The sequence below is a fragment of the Pelobates fuscus genome, chromosome 2 (genome assembly GCF_036172605.1).
Source record: "Pelobates fuscus isolate aPelFus1 chromosome 2, aPelFus1.pri, whole genome shotgun sequence".
NCBI lineage: Eukaryota > Metazoa > Chordata > Amphibia > Anura > Pelobatidae > Pelobates > Pelobates fuscus.
Genome location: NC_086318.1, coordinates 187,749 through 212,574, shown reverse-complemented (window position 1 = coordinate 212,574; position 24,826 = coordinate 187,749). Strand labels below are relative to the sequence as shown.

Below are 24,826 nucleotides of genomic sequence, written 5' to 3'. Positions count from 1 at the left end.
GGAGAGATTATCTGTAGGATTTAATGGGTCTGTCTGATTGTAGGAGAGATTATCTGTAGGATTTAATAGATCTGTCTGATTGTAGGAGAGATTATCTGTAGGATTTAATGGGTCTGTCTGATTGTAGGAGAGATTATCTGTAGGATTTAATGGATCTTTCTGATTGTGGGAGAGATTATCTGTAGGATTTAATGGGTCTGTCTGATTGTAGGAGAGATTATCTGTAGGATTTAATGGATCTGTCTGATTGTAGGAGAGATTATCTGTAGGATTTAATGGATCTGTCTGATTGTGGGAGAGATTATCTGTAGGATTTAATGGATCTGTCTGATTGTGGGAGAGATTATCTGTAGGATTTAATGGATCTGTCTGATTGTAGTAGAGATTATCTGTAGGATTTAATGGATCTGTCTGATTGTAGGAGAGATTATCTGTAGGATTTAATGGATCTGTCTGATTGTAGGAGAGATTATCTGTAGGATTTAATGGATCTGTCTGATTGTAGGAGAGATTATCTGTAGGATTTAATGGATCTGTCTGATTGTAGGAGAGATTATCTGTAGGATTTAATGGATCTGTCTGATTGTGGGAGAGATTATCTGTAGGGTTTAATGGATCTGTCTGATTGTGGGAGAGATTATCTGTAGGATTTAATGGATCTGTCTGATTGTAGGAGAGATTATCTGTAGGGTTTAATGGATCTGTCTGATTGTAGGAGAGATTATCTGTAGGGTTTAATGGATCTGTCTGATTGTAGGAGAGATTATCTGTAGGATTTAATGGATCTGTCTGATTGTAGGAGAGATTATCTGTAGGATTTAATGGATCTGTCTAATTGTAGGAGAGATTATCTGTAGGGTTTAATGGATCTGTCTGATTGTGGGAGAGATTATCTGTAGGATTTAATGGATCTGTCTGATTGTAGGAGAGATTATCTGTAGGATTTAATGGATCTGTCTGATTGTGGGAGAGATTATCTGTAGGATTTAATGGGTCTGTCTGATTGTAGGAGAGATTATCTGTAGGATTTAATGGATCTGTCTGATTGTAGGAGAGATTATCTGTAGGATTTAATGGATCTGTCTGATTGTAGGAGAGATTATCTGTAGGATTTAATGGATCTGTCTGATTGTAGGAGAGATTATCTGTAGGATTTAATGGATCTGTCTGATTGTGGGAGAGATTATCTGTAGGGTTTAATGGATCTGTCTGATTGTGGGAGAGATTATCTGTAGGATTTAATGGATCTGTCTGATTGTAGGAGAGATTATCTGTAGGATTTAATGGATCTGTCTGATTGTGGGAGAGATTATCTGTAGGATTTAATGGATCTGTCTGATTGTAGGAGAGATTATCTGTAGGATTTAATGGATCTGTCTGATTGTGGGAGAGATTATCTGTAGGGTTTAATGGATCTGTCTGATTGTGGGAGAGATTATCTGTAGGATTTACTGGATCTGTCTGATTGTAGGAGAGATTATCTGTAGGATTTAATGGGTCTGTCTGATTGTGGGAGAGATTATCTGTAGGATTTAATGGATCTGTCTGATTGTAGGAGAGATTATCTGTAGGATTTAATGGATCTGTCTGATTGTGGGAGAGATTATCTGTAGGGTTTAATGGATCTGTCTGATTGTGGGAGAGATTATCTGTAGGATTTACTGGATCTGTCTGATTGTAGGAGAGATTATCTGTAGGATTTAATGGATCTGTCTGATTGTGGGAGAGATTATCTGTAGGATTTAATGGGTCTGTCTGATTGTGGGAGAGATTATCTGTAGGATTTAATGGATCTGTCTGATTGTGGGAGAGATTATCTGTAGGATTTAATGGATCTGTCTGATTGTAGGAGAGATTATCTGTAGGATTTAATGGATCTGTCTGATTGTAGGAGAGATTATCTGTAGGATTTAATGGATCTGTCTGATTGTGGGAGAGATTATCTGTAGGATTTAATGGATCTGTCTGATTGTAGGAGAGATTATCTGTAGGATTTAATGGGTCTGTCTGATTGTGGGAGAGATTATCTGTAGGATTTAATGGGTCTGTCTGATTGTGGGAGAGATTATCTGTAGGATTTAATGGATCTGTCTGATTGTAGGAGAGATTATCTGTAGGATTTAATGGGTCTGTCTGATTGTGGGAGAGATTATCTGTAGGATTTAATGGGTCTGTCTGATTGTAGGAGAGATTATCTGTAGGATTTAATGGATCTGTCTGATTGTAGGAGAGATTATCTGTAGGATTTAATGGGTCTGTCTGATTGTGGGAGAGATTATCTGTAGGATTTAATGGATCTGTCTGATTGTAGGAGAGATTATCTGTAGGATTTAATGGGTCTGTCTGATTGTGGGAGAGATTATCTGTAGGATTTACTGGATCTGTCTGATTGTGGGAGAGATTATCTGTAGGATTTAATGGGTCTGTCTGATTGTGGGAGAGATTATCTGTAGGATTTAATGGATCTGTCTGATTGTAGGAGAGATTATCTGTAGGATTTAATGGGTCTGTCTGATTGTAGGAGAGATTATCTGTAGGATTTAATGGGTCTGTCTGATTGTAGGAGAGATTATCTGTAGGATTTAATGGGTCTGTCTGATTGTAGGAGAGATTATCTGTAGGATTTACTGGATCTGTCTGATTGTGGGAGAGATTATCTGTAGGATTTAATGGGTCTGTCTGATTGTGGGAGAGATTATCTGTAGGATTTAATGGGTCTGTCTGATTGTGGGAGAGATTATCTGTAGGATTTAATGGGTCTGTCTGATTGTAGGAGAGATTATCTGTAGGATTTAATGGATATGTCTGATTGTGGGAGAGATTATCTGTAGGATTTAATGGATCTGTCTGATTGTGGGAGAGATTATCTGTAGGATTTAATGGATATGTCTGATTGTGGGAGAGATTATCTGTAGGATTTAATGGATCTGTCTGATTGTGGGAGAGATTATCTGTAGGATTTAATGGATCTGTCTGATTGTAGTAGAGATTATCTGTAGGATTTAATGCGTCTGTCTGATTGTAGGAGAGATTATCTGTAGGATTTAATGGATCTGTCTGATTGTGGGAGAGATTATCTGTAGGATTTAATGGATCTGTCTGATTGTGGGAGAGATTATCTGTAGGATTTAATGGGTATGTCTGATTGTGCGAGAGATTATCTGTAGGATTTAATGGATCTGTCTGATTGTGGGAGAGATTATCTGTAGAATTTAATGGATCTGTCTGATTGTGGGAGAGATTATCTGTAGGATTTAATGGATCTGTCTGATTGTAGGAGAGATTATCTGTAGGATTTAATGGGTCTGTCTGATTGTAGGAGAGATTATCTGTAGGATTTAATGGATCTGTCTGATTGTAGGAGAGATTATCTGTAGGATTTAATAGGTCTGTCTGATTGTGGGAGAGATTATCTGTAGGATTTAATGGATCTGTCTGATTGTGGGAGAGATTATCTGTAGGATTTAATGGGTATGTCTGATTGTGCGAGAGATTATCTGTAGGATTTAATGGATCTGTCTGATTGTAGGAGAGATTATCTGTAGGATTTAATGGATCTGTCTGATTGTAGGAGAGATTATCTGTAGGATTTAATAGGTCTGTCTGATTGTGGGAGAGCTTATCTGTAGGATTTAATTGAACATTTCAGGTTGCTTTTTGTGACTGGATCTGGATATTTCCTCCACAGTTTATACAAGTGCTGACTTCAATGGAAATCAGCATTTTTAAAATTGAGGCTACCTTGCTGTCACTGACAGACATTAGCAGTAACTCAGAAACTGACAATAACTCAGACACAGTTTCATTTTCAATCAGATGTAACTTACTTTAGACATTTTTATCTCCTGCTCTGTAAATTGAACCTTAATCACGCACAGGAGACTGCTGCATGGTCAAGAGGCTATTAACAGTACAGTGTAAATTTTGTCGACTAAGATTTTTGAGATTTAGTCAACTAAAACAATTCAGATGACTAAAATAACTTTGTGCCCAAATTAACACTGCAGTACAGAATCCGCAATAAAGGAAGTGTAAACATTAGATTTTTCTTTACAGGAAGTGTTTAGGGAGGCTGTGTAAGTCACATGCCAGGAGGTGTGGCTAGGGCTGTATAAACAAAGTGATTTAACTCCTAAATGGTAGCGAATTGAGCAGTGAGACTGCAGGGCCATGATCTATACTATAAATATATTCGGGGCCAGTACAAACCATTATCTGGAAATCTATTCATAAACAGGGCTATACATAGGACACGAGGTCACACATTTAGGCTTGAAGAAAGGAGATTTCATCTAAGGCAAAGAAAAGTTTTTTTACAGTAAGAGCAATAAGGATATGGAATTCATTGCCGGAAGAGGTGGTTTTGTCAGAGTCTATACAGATGTTTAAACTGCAATTGGATAAATACTTGCAAAAACATAACATACAGGGATACAATTTCTAATTAGTGGGGTAATAGCTGCTTGATCCAAGGAGACATCTGACTGCTATTTTGGGGTCAAGAAGGAATTTTTTCCTAGTTTGTTGCAAAATTGGAAGCGCTACAGACTAGGTTTTTTGCCTTCTTTTGGATCAACAGCAAAAACATATGTGAGGAAGGCTGAACTTGATGGACGCAAGTCTCTTTTCAGCTATGTAACTATGTAACTATACATTATAACCGCTTCATTAAGCTAAGTGTCCCTTTAATGTCAATTCACACAGCCCATTTATGGTTCAGCTGATCCAGCTTAGTTCATGGTTCTGTTTGTATTCTAAACCATGTTGTGTCCGCATGCTCTTATCATACACTTTTTATTCTGTGCACATACAGTCCTGAGGCCAATGTGAGACATGTCCGTTCACCAGTGAGAAGTATGGAAACAAAGAGAGCAGATCTGGTGAGTGTTTAATACAGTGTGTTGTAATTTCACTTGTCTCCCATTCTACTGTATCTCAATGAAGCAGTTTTGGTGTATAGATCAGTCTCACTACTCAATTCTCTGTCATTTTACTGGCATGACCGGTCTTCTAAAACTGATTACTATTCACCACATTGTAGTCCACAGTGAATATGGGCAGATTAACCCCTTATTGGGGATATTCAGTGGAGTCCTCAGATCGTTAGATATCCAGCACTATGTGGGGCATTGCAGACATAGTTCTCACAATTTAACAGTCTCGGATTTTGCAATACTGGCTCAAAATGAACCAGAATTTCAGCCTCTCTAGATGTGATCTCATAGCGTAATTTTAACAAGACTGGCAGAGTTAGCACACCGCTAACCAGATTTTTAAATAATACTTGCATCAAATAAAGTGTGGGGGGCACATAATAGGACGTTAGCATTACGAATGCAGATTTTTACTCCTAATGCTTTAGTGCTTCTTTAACTTTGCAATAAATTTCATATTTTAAATGGTCTAATAAAACTTATATTTTATTAAGCCTTGCATATAATCTGCTTAACTAGAAAAAGTTCCCAAAATCACAAATAATACCAGGCATACCTTTTTCCCTTTCTCTGTATAATATAACATTGGAATTATAATAAACTGCCTTTCTTTAAACAATCGTTTTTTTTCATGCAGATAGTTGCTTCATGTGGGATTGCCACGTTCTTGCCGGTTGTATACCTCAAATCGTTCTGGTTCTGATTGGCCAATTTCTGTCGATGGAGACTTTGTGGATTCATATGGAAAAGGTCAAGGAAAGAATCTTATTTTGCTATCAGTAATTTTATGTCACCCAACTTATCTGAGATTAGGGTCACAAAGCAGCAACCCTGCACTGACTTCCCCTTACTAGTGAACAATATTCAGATTAGATGTTTTGATTGTATCTCGATGTATAGAGTGTCCACCGTCTCCGGCAATCTTCCGTTCTATTGGAAGTAGCTATATGGCTATAACACATTTTAAAGTCTATTAAACTGTATGACATTGTAATAATTGTATGCTAAAAATATAATAGTATTCTTAAATTCTTAAAGTGCACCATCCGCTTAAATGGACAATTTGTTTAGATTTGTGTCTGACACGGCACAAGATCCCTGTTTAATAACGTATGCAGTGTCGATCAATATCCTGCCAGTCACAGCGTGACGTAAACACGCTCAAGGTGAGCCCTTTTGGGGCAAAGTGTGGTTGCTATGGTGACAACTTACAGTGTGGCTAGTCTGCGAGTGGTTGGCGTTAAAGATAGTTAGCCATGAATAATGGTGTTAAATGTGGTTAGCCATGGTTAATGGCGTTAAAGGTGGTTTGCCATGGTTAATGGCGGTAATGGTGGTTAATTATGGACAAATGGTGGTTAGCCATGGTTAATGGAATTAATGGGGGTTAGCCATGGTTAATGGCGTTAATGGTGGTTAGCCATGGTTAATGGTGATTACCATGGTTAATGGAGTTAATGGTGGTTAGCCATGGTTAATGGAGCTAATGGTGGTTAGCCATGGTTAATGGAGTTAATGGTGGTTAGCCGTGGTTAATGGAGCTAATGGTGGTTAGCCATGGTTAATGGCAATTAATGGTGGTTAGCCATAGTTAATGGCATTAAAGGTAACCACGGTTAATGGAATTAATGGTTAATGGAATTAATGGTGGTTAGCCATGGTTAATGGAGCTAATGGTGGTTAGCCGTGGTTAATGGTGGTAAGCCATAGTTAATGGAGCTAATGGTGGTTAGCCATAGTTAATGGAGCTAATGGTGGTTAGCCATGGTTAATGGAGCTAATGGTGGTTAGCCGTGGTTAATGGTGGTAAGCCATAGTTAATGGAGCTAATGGTGGTTAGCCATGGTTAATGGAGCTAATGGGGGTTAGCCATGGTTAATGGCGTTAATGGTGGTTAGCCATGGTTAATGGTGATTACCATGGTTAATGGAGTTAATGGTGGTTAGCCATGGTTAATGGAGCTAATGGTGGTTAGCCATGGTTAATGGAGCTAATGGTGGTTAGCCATGGTTAATGGAGTTAATGGTGGTTAGCCGTGGTTAATGGAGCTAATGGTGGTTAGCCATGGTTAATGGCAATTAATGGTGGTTAGCCATAGTTAATGGCATTAAAGGTAACCACGGTTAATGGAATTAATGGTTAATGTAATTAATGGTGGTTAGCCATGGTTAATGGAGCTAATGGTGGTTAGCCGTGGTTAATGGTGGTAAGCCATAGTTAATGGAGCTAATGGTGGTTAGCCATAGTTAATGGAGCTAATGGTGGTTAGCCATGGTTAATGGAGCTAATGGTGGTTAGCCGTGGTTAATGGTGGTAAGCCATAGTTAATGGAGCTAATGGTGGTTAGCCATGGTTAATGGAGCTAATGGTGGTTAGCCATGGTTAATGGAGCTAATGGTGGTTAGCCGTAGTTAATGGAGCTAATGGTGGTTAGCCGTGGTTAATGGTGGTAAGCCATAGTTAATGGAGCTAATGGTGGTTAGCCATGGTTAATGGCAATTAATGGTGGTTAGCCATGGTTAATGGAGCTAATGGTGGTTAGCCGTGGTTAATGGTGGTTAGCCATAGTTAATGGAGCTAATGGTGGTTAGCCATGGTTAATGGAGCTAATGGTGGTTAGCCGTGGTTAATGGCATTAAAGGTGGTTAGCCATGGTTAATGGAATTAATGGTGGTTAGCCATGGTTAATGGAGCTAATGGTGGTTAGCCGTGGTTAATGGTGGTTAGCCATAGTTAATGGAGCTAATGGTGGTTAGCCATGGTTAATGGAGCTAATGGTGGTTAGCCGTGGTTAATGGTGGTAAGCCATAGTTAATGGAGCTAATGGTGGTTAGCCATGGTTAATGGAGCTAATGGTGGTTAGCCATGGTTAATGGCAATTAATAGTGGTTAGCCATGGTTAATGGTGATTACCATGGTTAATGGAGTTAATGGTGGTTAGCCATGGTTCATGTCAATTAATGGTGGTTAGCCATGGTTAATGGAGCTAATGGTGGTTAGCCATGGTTAATGGAGCTAATGGTGGTTAGCCATGATTAATGGAGTTAATGGTGGTTAGCCATGGTTAATGGAGTTAATGGTGGTTAGCCATGGTTAATGGCGTTAATGGTGGTTAGCCATGGTTAATGGTGATTACCATGGTTAATGGAGTTAATGGTGGTTAGCCATGGTTAATGTCAATTAATGGTGGTTAGCCATGGTTAATGGAGCTAATGGTGGTTAGCCATGGTTAATGGAGCTAATGGTGGTTAGCCATGGTTAATGGAGTTAATGGTGGTTAGCCGTGGTTAATGGAGCTAATGGTGGTTAGCCGTGGTTAATGTCAATTAATGGTGGTTAGCCATGGTTAATGGAATTAATGGTGGTTAGCCATGGTTAATGGAGCTAATGGGGGTTAGCCGTGGTTAATGGTGGTAAGCCATAGTTAATGGAGCTAATGGTGGTTAGCCATGGTTAATGGAGCTAATGGTGGTTAGCCGTGGTTAATGGTGGTAAGCCATAGTTAATGGAGCTAATGGTTGTTAGCCATGGTTAATGGCAATTAATGGTGGTTAGCCATGGTTAATGGCAATTAATGGTGGTTAGCCATGGTTAATGGAGCTAATGGTGGTTAGCCGTGGTTAATGGTGGTTAGCCATAGTTAATGGAGCTAATGGTGGTTAGCCATGGTTAATGGAGCTAATGGTGGTTAGCCATGGTTAATGGTGATTACCATGGTTAATGGAGTTAATGGTGGTTAGCCATGGTTAATGTCAATTAATGGTGGTTAGCCATGGTTAATGGAGCTAATGGTGGTTAGCCATGGTTAATGGAGCTAATGGTGGTTAGCCATGGTTAATGGAGTTAATGGTGGTTAGCCGTGGTTAATGGAGCTAATGGTGGTTAGCCATGGTTAATGGAGCTAATGGTGGTTAGCCGTGGTTAATGGTGGTAAGCCATAGTTAATGGAGCTAATGGTGGTTAGCCATGGTGAATGGCAGTTAATGGTGGTTAGCCATGGTTAATGGCAATTAATGGTGGTTAGCCATGGTTAATGGAGCGAATGGTGGTTAGCCGTGGTTAATGGTGGTTAGCCATGGTTAATGGAGCTAATGGTGGTTAGCCGTGGTTAATGGCATTAAAGGTGGTTAGCCATGGTTAATGGAATTAATGGTGGTTAGCCATGGTTAATGGAGCTAATGGTGGTTAATGGTTAATGGTGGTTAGCCATAGTTAATGGAGCTAATGGTGGTTAGCCATGGTTAATGGAGCTAATGGTGGTTAGCCGTGGTGAATGGCAGTTAATGGTGGTTAGCCATGGTTAATGGCAATTAATGGTGGTTAGCCATGGTTAATGGAGCGAATGGTGGTTAGCCGTGGTTAATGGTGGTTAGCCATGGTTAATGGAGCTAATGGTGGTTAGCCGTGGTTAATGGCATTAAAGGTGGTTAGCCATGGTTAATGGAATTAATGGTGGTTAGCCATGGTTAATGGAGCTAATGGTGGTTAATGGTTAATGGTGGTTAGCCATAGTTAATGGAGCTAATGGTGGTTAGCCATGGTTAATGGAGCTAATGGTGGTTAGCCGTGGTTAATGGTGGTAAGCCATAGTTAATGGAGCTAATGGTGGTTAGACATGGTTAATGGCAATTAATGGTGGTAAGCCATTGTTAATGGTGGTTGTAATGGATCACCTGGCACCCCGACTGGGTAACTCTGTCAACGGATGTCCTAGCTGACGCCAAGGACTATAAGCACCGCACCGGACACCACAAGCACTGCAGACTCCACAACCGCTGTCTCACAGTCTTCCTCTTCCTCATTCTTCCTCTTCCTCTTCCGCAGTCTTCCTCTTCCTCAGATCGTTTAACATCCAGCACTAAATGGGGCATCAAGACTGCAAATTGCAGACATAGTTCTCACAATTTAACAGTCTCGGATTTTGCAATACTGGCTCAAAATGAACCCCTTTTGACATACAGGACCATGTGGGAAAGATCTCTCCTCCAGGAGAGCGTAGCAGGAACAGCTCTTAGAAGAGCTAGTGATTAGAACCCAGGGGAGTATACAAATTATAGCAGTTTCCCCTAATAAGAGACAGAACTCAGTATTGAGGGTGGATTTATATACAACTTTTCAGGCCAGAGGAACGCCCACTGGACCTGAAGGGGAACTGGGACACAAGGGACCCAAACCAATAAAAACAGTGTAACAATGTCTGACACTCCCACATACAGTAAACAATTCCTCCCCTCTGCCTGTGATGTATTTAAGGCAGATAATGCATTAACTTAATTATCCACAGGCAGAAAAAACAAATTTATACAAAGTCCAATAAGTATCCCAAAACACAACATATCCCCATGAACAACATATTCCCATCTTACATTCCCTGGATAGCCCTGATCTGGGTGAACAACATATCCAAAAATCACCCAGATCAGATCAGGGGTTCAGACATTCTATGGAAGTCATAGTTTTGCCCAGGCGAACACAGGATTTCATGCCCAAAACAGTTTTATAGAATCGTGGCTAAGTGCCGCTGGAGGACCGACCGGGAACCTCGAGGTTTTCATGTCGAAAATAGTTCCAGGGCATTCGCGGCTAAGTCCCCCTGAAGTCTTTTCGCCCATGCGAACAAGATGGCCTCCACCACGCGTTCAAATGGCGGCCACTTCGACTGTTCTGGAGAACCAATGTTAAAAGTCCCAATAGGCACAATTAGGGTCTCTCAGCCAAAATAAATTAAAGGGGCCGTAGTCACAGAGTAAAATGCTGGCATGTAGTCCTCTCCAAAAACCAGTGATGAAGTGACTTTCTCCAAAGTGGTAATGGTGGTTAGCCATGGTTAATGGAGTTAAAGATGGTTAGCCATGGTTAATGGAATTAATGGTAGTTAGCCATGGTTAATGGAGCTAATGGTGGTTAGCCATGGTTAATGGCAATTAATGGTGGTTAGCCATGGTTAATGGCGTTAATGGTGGTTAGCCATGGTTAATGGCGTTAATGGTGGTTAGCCATGGTTAATGGCGTTAATGGTGGCTTGCCATGGTTAATGGAATTAATGGTGGTTAGCCATGGTTAATGGTGTTAATGGTGGTTAGCCATTGGATAGCCATGGTTAATGGAATTAATGGTGGTTAGCAATGGTTAAAGGTGGTTGGCCATGGTTAATAGCGTTAATGGTGGTTATCCATGGATAATGGTGTTAAAGGTGGTTAGCCATGGTTAAGAACGCTAGTGGTGGTTAGCCATGGTTATTGGCATTAAAGGTTGTTAGCCATGGTTAATAGCGCTAGTGGTGGTTAGCCATGGTTAATGGCATTAAATGTGGTTAGCCATGGTTAATGGTCCTAATGGTGGTTAGCCATGGTTTATGGCGTTAATGATGGTTAGCCATGGCTAATAGTGCTAGTGGTGGTTTATCATGGTTACTGGCATTAATCATGGTTAATGATGGTTAGCCATGGTTAATGGTGCTAATGGTGGTTAACCATGGTTACTGGCATTAAAGGTGGTTAGTAATGGTTAATGGTGCTAATGGTGGTTAGCCATGATTAATGGCGTTAATCGTGGTAAGCCATGATTAATGGCGTTAATGGTGGTTAGCCATGATTAATGGCGTTAATGGTGGTTAGCCATTGTCAATGGCATTAAAGGTGGTTAGCCATGGTTAATGGTGCTGATGGTGGTTAGCCATGATTAATGGCGTTAATGGTGGTTAGCCATGGTTAATGGTTAATGGTGGTTAGCCATGGTTAATGGTGCTAATGGTGGTTAGCCATGATTAATGGCGTTAATGGTGGTTAGCCATTGTCAAGGGCATTAAAGGTGGTTAGCCATGGTTAATGGTGCTGATGGTGGTCAGCCATGATTAATGGCGTTAATGGTGGTTAGCCATGGTTAATGGTGGTTAGCCATGGTTAATGGTGCTAATGGTGGTAAGCCATAATTAATGGCGTTAATGGTGGTTAGCCATGGTTAATGGTGCTAATGGTGGTTAGCCATGGTTAATTGCGCTAATGGTGGCCAATCTGTAACAAATATAGACAAGATTGGGGACATACCTGTAATTGGTAGCCACTAAAGGCACCCTGACCCCATCGTCTGTGTATCTCTACCAAGTGTTTGGGTTCATTGGCCCTTTAGCTTTAATGATTTAGCAGGTACGACAGTGTTATAACTGCAAGGCCAAACACTCTGGACAGCCACTAGACGTGCATCCCTCTAAACATCAAGTTAGGCTGGGTTATTCAATCACATGTCTCACATAGAGAGCATTCGATTGGCACAGAACAGCGACTCGCCTCCTAATACTTGCTTATGGAATTCAAAATCTGAGTCTAGGAGGCGGTACTGGCAGCAAAGACTACAAGATTCGGAAAACTTCATTTTTTTTTATTGCATACGGGGGGAGGGGGACTATAGCTTTAGACAGGGCTTGACAAATTTGATTGGAATCAAGGAGCAAGCTAAATTAGTTAGAAGCCAGTTTTTCTTTTTTTCTTTAAACTAGTAAAGTTTAATTTACAACGAGAAATATGCAATTCTTAAAGGGACACTATAGTCACCAGAACCACGACAGATTAATGTAATTGTTGTGGTGCCTATAGCCTGTCCCTGTAGCCTTTTCAATGTAAACGAGAGAGAAAAGGCAGTGTTTACATTGCTGTTTAGTAAGACCTCTAGTGACAGTCACTCACACGGCCACTAAGAAAGTCCTGTGTCAGTGCGCAACAGTGTGCAGCACGTATGTTCGGCATGGAGGCACTGAATGATGCCTATAGAGAACATGCACTATATCCTCCCAATGCTATCCTATGGGAAAGCATTGGCTTAGCTGAGATCATAAAGATTGATGATCTCAGCTCTGGAGGAGGTACAAGCTGCGGCAAAACAAGCACAGCTTGGGGAAAAAGGTGAGAAAAACACCTGTCATGTGATCGGAGGGGTGCAGGTACCTAAACAGACACAAACTCTCTGACATACACACACACACACAGACAGATGCATACACACATTGACACACACACACACACACACACAGACAGACAGAGGCATGCACACTATGACACACACAGAGACAGACAGAGGCGTACACACTGACAGGCATACACACTAACACAGACAGACAGAGGCATACACACACTGACAGGCAAACAAACAGATGCATACACACACACACACAAATAGACAGATGCATACACACACATACAGGCAGAGGCATACACACATTTTCTCACACACAAACTGACATACACACACATTTTCTCACACACTCACAGATTTACATTTTTAATTGTAATCCACCCAGCCTCCCTACCTTTGGGAGAGCTGAGTGGATCTTTTCCTGTGGTCCAGTGGGGATGCTCACTTGTCCTGTGTGTGAGGGAGCAGTGATCTTCCTGCAGCTCCTCTCTGCTCCCTCGCGCTCGCTGTAGTGATACCGGGCCGGAATGATGTCAGACAGGGGTATCAGACGGGGCTCTCTGGGAGGGGTATCAGACGATGCTATCAGATTGGGGCTCTCAGACGGGGCTGTTAGACAGGAGTAGTGTCCAATACAAATAAGCAATATGTGGCCACAAGCTGACAATACTTCATTTTCCATTGTCTCGGTATTCTCATTCCTGAAACTCCACAATTCACCAGTGCAGCCCAACCCACCAAGACCAGTATTCCAGGCCAAACAAAATGGGGATGTGGCAATAATATAAATATCATGTTCACACATGGTAAATCCTTAATTCTCGGACAGTTTCAAAATCGCAAACAAATACGGGATTAAAGCCTAGATTTGTTAATTGCATTCAATGTTATGTCTTCAATATGCCCCAAAGGAAAGGACCAGAGAGGACAGACATCAGCGGACCTCGCAGCTCTGGTAAAGAAAATATAAATTTTTATACAGAAATCGACGTGTTTTGGGCAGGCACATTAAACGAGTTACACTGCTGTCAGACAAGCCATGTAACAAATTATATTACAATCAGTTTTATAGGCCAACCATGACAGGAGGGGGCGGCGTGGGCTGCAGCCTCTGAACACAAGGGCATAAACCAAATTAAACCCCAAATATACCTAGAACACCCCAGGCTACAGTGACACTGCTGCACAATGACTTTGTATGGTCGTCTTTGTTTCCAGCTTAGACACTATATAGGGCTAATAAAAAAAGACTCCATCCGCTCACCATGGGTGGAGGCTGAGGGAAACAAGCCCACTCACCATCAGTGGAAACTGAGGGAAATGAGCCCGCTGTAGTGGAGAGATGATATTCCACAGGTTATCTCCACTCAAGATCCCAGTAAGGCTCAGGAACAAGTATTAAAAATCCATAAGGCAATAATTCCAGCAGGCAAGACAATCCAATAATATCCCAATATCAATCCCAATGACTGGACAACACACAGCATCAGGAGCAGAACTGAACTTTTAATCACTCAACCTTCTTTTAAATCATTCTTCCATGCAAGGGAGGGGTTTACAATAATTACACAATACTCCAATCATACATGAGCTGCTAGCCACACATTCCCTCCCCTTAGTATGACTCATAATCCCATTATGCAGGACACAGTTCCCCTGGTTTTCTGGATGTACCCCTAAACATAGGGGTACCACTTTAAATATTACATCCCCTAGTAGCCCTGATCTGGGTGAGAAATATATTCAAAAATCACCCAGATCGGACCAGGGGTTTGGGAAATTCCTGGAGGTAATAAAAAGACAGACCGTGCTGGAGTTAACAGCCGAAAGGGGTTCCATACATTTTGGCCCTGCCACAGAAAAGGGGAATAAAATACACGAATGGCTTGGGTTATGGAGACTGGGGAGGATTCGGGTAAACCCCCTTATTCGTGGGGTTCTTTATACCGAACGGGGGAGACGTTTGGTAGTTCCTACACAAATTGACGGCAGTGTGGAGGTCTCAGCTGTGTTTGCCTAACCAAGTGTCCGATTTGGGTTCCAGACACTTGGCGGCAAAACACTGCTGTTCGGGAGTTTAAGATTGCCAATTACCTGTTTGCAACATTGTTGCGAACTGTAATTGGAGGCACACTTATTCTTGGGGTGGTCTGATTGTTCGGTAGTTTCACTCGCCTAATAACTGGAGTGATTTTACCAAACAATCAGCCGAATGCTGCATACACTTTACATACATATGGCAAAATTTAACCGAACACATACAAATACACATAATTGTGAGGACAGCCCAATGCCATCCGCTACACCCGCTCATTACGGGTTGAGGCTGAGGGAAACAAGCCTGCTCACCATGGGTGGAGGCTGAGGGAAACAAGCCTACTCACCATTGGTGGAGGCTAAGGGAAACAAGCCCACTCACCATCGGTGGAGGCTGAGGGAAACGAGACCACTCACCATCGGTGGAGGCTGAGGGAAACGAGCCCACTCACCAGGGGTGGAGGCTGAGGGAAACTAGCCCACTCACCAGGGGTAGAGGCTGAGGTAAATGAGCATGCTGACCATGAGTGGAAGCTGAGGGAAACTAGCACCCTGACCATGGGTAGAGGCTGAGAGAAACAAGCCCGCTCACCATAGGTGGAGGCTGAGGGAAACTAACTCACTCACCATGGATGGAGACTGAGGGAAATGAGCATGCTGACCATGGCTAGAGGCTGAGGGAAACAAGCTTGCTGATCACGGGTGGAGGCTGAGGGAAACAAGCCCACTCACCGCGGGTGGAGACTGAGGGGAAACTAGCCCGCTCACCATGGGTAGAGGCTGAGGGAAACAAGCCCACTCACCAGCAACATCTGGAGGCTGGAGTTTGGGGAAGACTGTTCTATATAGTGATTATATGACTGGTAGTGTGGCGAAACTGCAATATTAAAATCAATATCTCTGCTGATAGACTGTAGAACATCAAAAAGAAGTGCAGTGTAGCAGTTTCATCCCAATTCCCCAGTAACCGGACGATACACAGTTCTGGGAGTTAACTGATTTTTATACAGCCACAGCTGGCTTTAATGCAACTCCCCCTGGTTTCCCACTGGTGTACCTTGTGGGGGACAGGGGACAAATCACATTTCCCAGACTCCTCCTCTGTATCTGGGAGATAATTGAGTAAGAACAACTCTTTAATTACATTATCTTCCAGGTACAGAAAATATACAATATTTCAAAACCCCATAAAACATATTAATATAGTTCAGAACTCCACGAAAGATACGTCAATAGCAGGGGTCTGAGCGCCCATTTTGTCGAAATATCACTCAGATCCGTTCAGTAGATTAGGAACGCCATTCGAGTGAAGTTTAGATCGGTCAACCACGAGGTGAAACCCCAAAATAGTTCCAGAGGGTTTTAGGCTTTGACCGGACTTCTTTCGGGAGTATAGAACATGAAAAATAACGAATGGAACCATTTGTGTAACAAAGGGTCGTGTGTCCTGTGTTTGGTAGTTTATTCCAAATGAATGCAGCTCTTTCTAGGTCAACTGCAACAAACACACAAAGGGATGGTAGTTCAGCGGTGTTCGAGACGTTGAGTCCACTGCTGTCTGTGTTCGTGAGCAAAGATGGCTGCCGCCACGTGTTTGGACATACGAACGACGGCCACCCAGCTGACCACCTAGAACTTTGCAGTTTCTAAGTGTGGGTACAGTTAATTGGAGGCACACAACTCCCCTGGGTGGTCCAACTGTTCGGTAGATGGTTTGACATACAAACAATATAGCTCTAGTCTGTTCGGGAACTCCAATTGTTGAACCAACTAAGTCTTTAATACAAATAGGTGGCTTGTTCTGCCACAGGCAGGATCCCTTCAAACTCTATATAGTGATTATATGACTGACAGGGAGTAGTGATTATATGACCATCAGGGTCCCCTTAGTCTCTATACGTGATTATATGATGGCAGGGTCCCCTCAGTCTCTATATAGTGATTATATGACCGCAGGGTCCCCTCAGTCTCTATATAGTGATTATTTGACCAGCAGGGTCCTCTGTCTCTATACAGTGATTATATGACCGCAGGTCTCTATACAGTGATTATATGACCGCAGGGTCCCCTCAGTCTCCATATAGTGATTATATGACCGCAGGGTCCCCTCAGTCTATATAGTGATTTTATTGCTAGCAGAGTCCCCTCAGTCTCTGTATAGTGATTATATGACAGGCAGGGTCCCCTCAGTCTCTATACAGTGATTACATGACTGGCAGGGTCCCCTCAGTCTATATACAGTGATTACATGACTGGCAGGGTCCCCTCAGTCTCTGTACAGTGATTATATGACGGCAGGGTCCCCTTAGTCTATATATAGTGATTACATGACTGGCAGGGTCCCCTCAGTCTCTACACAGTGATTATATGACCAGCAGGGACGCCTCAGTCTCTATACAGTGATTATATGATTGAAGAGTCCTCTCAGTCTCTATACAGTGATTATATGACCAGCAGGGTCCCCTTAGTCTCTATATAGGGATTATATGACCAGCAGGATCCCCTTAGTCCCTATATAGTGATTATATGACGGCAGGGTCCCCTCAGTCTCTATACAGTGATTACATGACTGGCAGGGTCCCCTCAGTCTCTGTACAGTGATTATATGACGGCAGGGTCCCCTTAGTCTATATATAGTGATTACATGACTGGCAGGGTCCCCTCAGTCTCTATACAGTGATTATATGACCAGCAGGGTCCTCTCCGTCTCTATACAGTGATTATATGACCAGCAGGGTCCCCTCAGTCTCTATACAGTGATTATATGACCAGCATGGTCCTCTCCGTCTCTATACAGTGATTATATGACCAGCAGGGTCCTCTCAGTCTCTATACAGTGATTATATGACTGTCAGGGTCCCCTCAGTCTCTATACAGTGATTATATGACGGCAGGGTCCCCTCAGTCTCTATATAGTGATTATATGACGGCAGGGTCCCCTCAGTCTCTATACAGTGATTACATGACTGGCAGGGTCCCCTCAGTCTCTGTACAGTGATTATATGACGGCAGGGTCCCCTTAGTCTATATATAGTGATTACATGACTGGCAGGGTCCCCTCAGTCTCTATATAGTGATTATATGACCAGCAGGGTCCCCTCAGTCTCTATACAGGAATTATATGACCAGCAGGGTCCCCTTAGTCTCTATATAGGGATTATATGACCAGCAGGATCCCCTCAGTCTCTATATAGTGATTATATGACGGCAGGGATCCCTCAGTCTCTATACAGTGATTATATGACGGCAGGGTCCCCTCAGTCTCTATATAGTGATTATATAACTGGCAGGGTCCCCTCAGTCTCTATATAGAGATTATATGACGGCAGGGATCCCTCAGTCTCTATACAGTGATTATATGACTGTCAGGGTCCCCTCAGTCTCTATACAGTGATTATATGACGGCAGGGTCCTCTCAGTCTCTATACAGTGATTATATGACGGCAGGGTCCCCTCAGTCTCTATACAGTGATTATATGACTGTCAGGGTCCCCTCAGTCTCTATACAGTGATTTTATGACTGTCAGGGATCCCTCAGTCTCTATACAGTGATTATATGACCAGCAGGGCCCCCTCAGTCTCTATATAGTGATTATATAACTGGCAGGGTCCCCTCAGTCTCTATATAATGATTATATGACTGGCAGGGTCCCCTCAGTCTCTATACAGTGATTATATGATGGCAGGGTCCCCTCAGTCTCTATACAGTGATTATATGACTGGCAGGGTCCCCTCAGTCTCTATACAGTGATTATATGACGGCAGGGTCCCCTCAGTCTCTATACAGTGATTATATGACGGCAGGGTCCCCTCAGTCTCTATATAGTGATTATATAACTGGCAGGGTCCCCCCAGTCTCTATATAGTGATTATATGACTGGCAGGGTCCTCTCAGTCTCTATACAGTGATTATATGACGGCAGGGTCCCCTCAGTCTCTATATAGTGATTATATAACTGGCAGGGTCCCCTCAGTCTCTATACAGTGATTATATGACTGTCAGGGTCCCCTCAGTCTCTATACAGTGATTATATAACTGGCAGGGTCCCCTCAGTCTCTATACAGTGATTATATGACGGCAGGGATCCCTCAGTCTCTATACAGTGATTATATGACCAGCAGGGCCCCCTCAGTCTCTATACAGTGATTATATGACGGCAGGGTCCCCTCAGTCTCTATACAGTGATTATATGACTGTCAGGGTCCCCTCAGTCTCTATACAGTGATTATATGACTGTCAGGGTCCCCTCAGTCTCTATTCAGTGATTATATGACGGCAGGGATCCCTCAGTCTCTATACAGTGATTATATGACGGCAGGGTCCTCTCAGTCTCTATACAGTGATTATATGACGGCAGGGTCCCCTCAGTCTCTATACAGTGATTATATGACTGTCAGGGTCCCCTCAGTCTCTATACAGTGATTATATGACGGCAGGGTCCCCTCAGTCTCTATATAGTGATTATATAACTGGCAGGGTCCCCTCAGTCTCTATACAGTGATTATATGACGGCAGGGATCCCTCAGTCTCTATACAGTGATTATATGACCAGCAGGGCCCCCTCAGTCTCTATACAGTGATTATATGACGGCAGGGTCCCCGCAGTCTCTATACAGTGATTATATGACTGTCAGGGTCCCCTCAGTATCTATACAGTGATTATATGACTGTCAGGGTCCCCTCAGTCTCTATTCAGTGATTATATGACGGCAGGGATCCCTCAGTCTCTATACAGTGATTATATGACAGGCAGGGTCCCCTCAGTCTCTATACGGTGATTATATGACCAGCAGGGTCCCCTCAGTCTCTATACAGTGATTATATGATGGCAGGGTCCCCTCAGTCTCTATACAGTGATTATATGACCAGCAGGGATCCCTCAGTCTCTATACAGTGATTATATGACAGGCAGGGTCCCCTCAGTCTCTATACGGTGATTATATGACCAGCAGGGTCCTCTCCGTCTCTATACAGTGATTATATGACAGGCAGGGTCCCCTCAGTCTCTATACAGTGATTATATGACCAGCAGGGTCCCCTCAGTCTCTATACAGTGATTATATGACCAGCAGGACCCCCTCAGTCTCTATACAGTGATTATATGACCAGCAGGGTCCTCTCAGTCTCTATACGGTGATTATATGACCAGCAGGGTCCCCTCAGTCTCTATACAGTGATTATATGACAGGCAGGGTCCCCTCAGTCTCTATACGGTGATTATATGACCAGCAGGGATCCCTCAGTCTCTATACAGTGATTATATGACTGTCAGGGTCCCCTCAGTCTCTATACAGTGATTATATGACGGCAGGGTCCCCTCAGTCTCTATATAGTGATTATATGACGGCAGGGTCCCCTCAGTCTCTATACAGTGATTACATGACTGGCAGGGTCCCCTCAGTCTCTGTACAGTGATTATATGACGGCAGGGTCCCCTTAGTCTATATATAGTGATTACATGACTGGCAGGGTCCCCTCAGTCTCTATATAGTGATTATATGACCAGCAGGGTCCCCTCAGTCTCTATACAGGGATTATATGACCAGCAGGGTCCCCTTAGTCTCTATATAGGGATTATATGACCAGCAGGATCCCCTCAGTCTCTATATAGTGATTATATGACGGCAGGGATCCCTCAGTCTCTATACAGTGATTATATGACGGCAGGGTCCCCTCAGTCTCTATATAGTGATTATATAACTGGCAGGGTCCCCTCAGTCTCTATATAGAGATTATATGACGGCAGGGATCCCTCAGTCTCTATACAGTGATTATATGACTGTCAGGGTCCCCTCAGTCTCTATACAGTGATTATATGACGGCAGGGTCCTCTCAGTCTCTATACAGTGATTATATGACGGCAGGGTCCCCTCAGTCTCTATACAGTGATTATATGACTGTCAGGGTCCCCTCAGTCTCTATACAGTGATTTTATGACTGTCAGGGATCCCTCAGTCTCTATACAGTGATTATATGACCAGCAGGGCCCCCTCAGTCTCTATATAGTGATTATATAACTGGCAGGGTCCCCTCAGTCTCTATATAATGATTATATGACTGGCAGGGTCCCCTCAGTCTCTATACAGTGATTATATGACGGCAGGGTCCCCTCAGTCTCTATACAGTGATTTTATGACTGTCAGGGATCCCTCAGTCTCTATACAGTGATTATATGACCAGCAGGGCCCCCTCAGTCTCTATATAGTGATTATATAACTGGCAGGGTCCCCTCAGTCTCTATATAATGATTATATGACTGGCAGGGTCCCCTCAGTCTCTATACAGTGATTATATGATGGCAGGGTCCCCTCAGTCTCTATACAGTGATTATATGACTGGCAGGGTCCCCTCAGTCTCTATACAGTGATTATATGACGGCAGGGTCCCCTCAGTCTCTATACAGTGATTATATGACGGCAGGGTCCCCTCAGTCTCTATATAGTGATTATATAACTGGCAGGGTCCCCCCAGTCTCTATATAGTGATTATATGACTGGCAGGGTCCTCTCAGTCTCTATACAGTGATTATATGACGGCAGGGTCCCCTCAGTCTCTATATAGTGATTATATAACTGGCAGGGTCCCCTCAGTCTCTATACAGTGATTATATGACTGTCAGGGTCCCCTCAGTCTCTATACAGTGATTATATAACTGGCAGGGTCCCCTCAGTCTCTATACAGTGATTATATGACGGCAGGGATCCCTCAGTCTCTATACAGTGATTATATGACCAGCAGGGCCCCCTCAGTCTCTATACAGTGATTATATGACGGCAGGGTCCCCTCAGTCTCTATACAGTGATTATATGACTGTCAGGGTCCCCTCAGTCTCTATACAGTGATTATATGACTGTCAGGGTCCCCTCAGTCTCTATTCAGTGATTATATGACGGCAGGGATCCCTCAGTCTCTATACAGTGATTATATGACGGCAGGGTCCTCTCAGTCTCTATACAGTGATTATATGACGGCAGGGTCCCCTCAGTCTCTATACAGTGATTATATGACTGTCAGGGTCCCCTCAGTCTCTATACAGTGATTATATGACGGCAGGGTCCCCTCAGTCTCTATATAGTGATTATATAACTGGCAGGGTCCCCTCAGTCTCTATACAGTGATTATATGACGGCAGGGATCCCTCAGTCTCTATACAGTGATTATATGACCAGCAGGGCCCCCTCAGTCTCTATACAGTGATTATATGACGGCAGGGTCCCCGCAGTCTCTATACAGTGATTATATGACTGTCAGGGTCCCCTCAGTATCTATACAGTGATTATATGACTGTCAGGGTCCCCTCAGTCTCTATTCAGTGATTATATGACGGCAGGGATCCCTCAGTCTCTATACAGTGATTATATGACAGGCAGGGTCCCCTCAGTCTCTATACGGTGATTATATGACCAGCAGGGTCCCCTCAGTCTCTATACAGTGATTATATGATGGCAGGGTCCCCTCAGTCTCTATACAGTGATTATATGACCAGCAGGGATCCCTCAGTCTCTATACAGTGATTATATGACAGGCAGGGTCCCCTCAGTCTCTATACGGTGATTATATGACCAGCAGGGTCCTCTCCGTCTCTATACAGTGATTATATGACAGGCAGGGTCCCCTCAGTCTCTATACAGTGATTATATGACCAGCAGGGTCCCCTCAGTCTCTATACAGTGATTATATGACCAGCAGGACCCCCTCAGTCTCTATACAGTGATTATATGACCAGCAGGGTCCTCTCAGTCTCTATACGGTGATTATATGACCAGCAGGGTCCCCTCAGTCTCTATACAGTGATTATATGACAGGCAGGGTCCCCTCAGTCTCTATACGGTGATTATATGACCAGCAGGGATCCCTCAGTCTCTATACAGTGATTATATGACTGTCAGGGTCCCCTCAGTCTCTATACAGTGATTATATGACGGCAGGGTCCCCTCAGTCTCTATATAGTGATTATATGACGGCAGGGTCCCCTCAGTCTCTATACAGTGATTACATGACTGGCAGGGTCCCCTCAGTCTCTGTACAGTGATTATATGACGGCAGGGTCCCCTTAGTCTTTATATAGTGATTACATGACTGGCAGGGTCCCCTCAGTCTCTATATAGTGATTATATGACCAGCAGGGTCCCCTCAGTCTCTATACAGGGATTATATGACCAGCAGGGTCCCCTTAGTCTCTATATAGGGATTATATGACCAGCAGGATCCCCTCAGTCTCTATATAGTGATTATATGACGGCAGGGATCCCTCAGTCTCTATACAGTGATTATATGACGGCAGGGTCCCCTCAGTCTCTATATAGTGATTATATAACTGGCAGGGTCCCCTCAGTCTCTATATAGAGATTATATGACGGCAGGGATCCCTCAGTCTCTATACAGTGATTATATGACTGTCAGGGTCCCCTCAGTCTCTATACAGTGATTATATGACGGCAGGGTCCTCTCAGTCTCTATACAGTGATTATATGACGGCAGGGTCCCCTCAGTCTCTATACAGTGATTATATGACTGTCAGGGTCCCCTCAGTCTCTATACAGTGATTTTATGACTGTCAGGGATCCCTCAGTCTCTATACAGTGATTATATGACCAGCAGGGCCCCCTCAGTCTCTATATAGTGATTATATAACTGGCAGGGTCCCCTCAGTCTCTATATAATGATTATATGACTGGCAGGGTCCCCTCAGTCTCTATACAGTGATTATATGACGGCAGGGTCCCCTCAGTCTCTATACAGTGATTATATGACTGGCAGGGTTCCCTCAGTCTCTATACAGTGATTATATGACGGCAGGGTCCCCTCAGTCTCTATACAGTGATTATATGACGGCAGGGTCCCCTCAGTCTCTATACAGTGATTATATGACGGCAGGGTCCCCTCAGTCTCTATACAGTGATTATATGACGGCAGGGTCCCCTCAGTCTCTATATAGTGATTATATAACTGGCAGGGTCCCCCCAGTCTCTATATAGTGATTATATGACTGGCAGGGTCCTCTCAGTCTCTATACAGTGATTATATGACGGCAGGGTCCCCTCAGTCTCTATATAGTGATTATATAACTGGCAGGGTCCCCTCAGGCTCTATACAGTGATTATATGACTGTCAGGGTCCCCTCAGTCTCTATACAGTGATTATATAACTGGCAGGGTCCCCTCAGTCTCTATACAGTGATTATATGACGGCAGGGTCCCCTCAGTCTCTATACAGTGATTATATGACTGTCAGGGTCCCCTCAGTCTCTATACAGTGATTATATGACTGTCAGGGTCCCCTCAGTCTCTATACAGTGATTATATGACCAGCAGGGCCCCCTCAGTCTCTATACAGTGATTATATGACGGCAGGGTCCCCTCAGTCTCTATACAGTGATTATATGACTGTCAGGGTCCCCTCAGTCTCTATACAGTGATTATATGACTGTCAGGGTCCCCTCAGTCTCTATTCAGTGATTATATGACGGCAGGGATCCCTCAGTCTCTATACAGTGATTATATGACTGTCAGGGTCCCCTCAGTCTCTATACAGTGATTATATGACGGCAGGGTCCTCTCAGTCTCTATACAGTGATTATATGACGGCAGGGTCCCCTCAGTCTCTATACAGTGATTATATGACTGTCAGGGTCCCCTCAGTCTCTATACAGTGATTATATGACGGCAGGGTCCCCTCAGTCTCTATATAGTGATTATATAACTGGCAGGGTCCCCTCAGTCTCTATACAGTGATTATATGACGGCAGGGATCCCTCAGTCTCTATACAGTGATTATATGACCAGCAGGGCCCCCTCAGTCTCTATACAGTGATTATATGACGGCAGGGTCCCCGCAGTCTCTATACAGTGATTATATGACTGTCAGGGTCCCCTCAGTCTCTATACAGTGATTATATGACTGTCAGGGTCCCCTCAGTCTCTATTCAGTGATTATATGACGGCAG

At 43.4% G+C, this 24,826-nt stretch overlaps 1 protein-coding gene across 2 annotated transcripts in view; it reads left to right on the top strand.

Moving 5' to 3' along the window:
* Positions 1 to 24,826, top strand: part of LOC134586342 (oocyte zinc finger protein XlCOF6.1-like) — a 95,724-nt gene that overhangs the window by 26,094 nt on the left and 44,804 nt on the right. The window contains exons 2-3 of one of the 2 annotated variants that reach the window (XM_063441810.1): positions 4,814 to 4,880; positions 5,572 to 5,684. The gene's annotated coding sequence lies outside the window, so the exon portion shown is untranslated. Of the gene's footprint in view, positions 1 to 4,653; positions 4,881 to 5,571; positions 5,685 to 24,826 lie in introns of those variants that run through there. The other variant, XM_063441811.1, reaches the window with a different exon arrangement.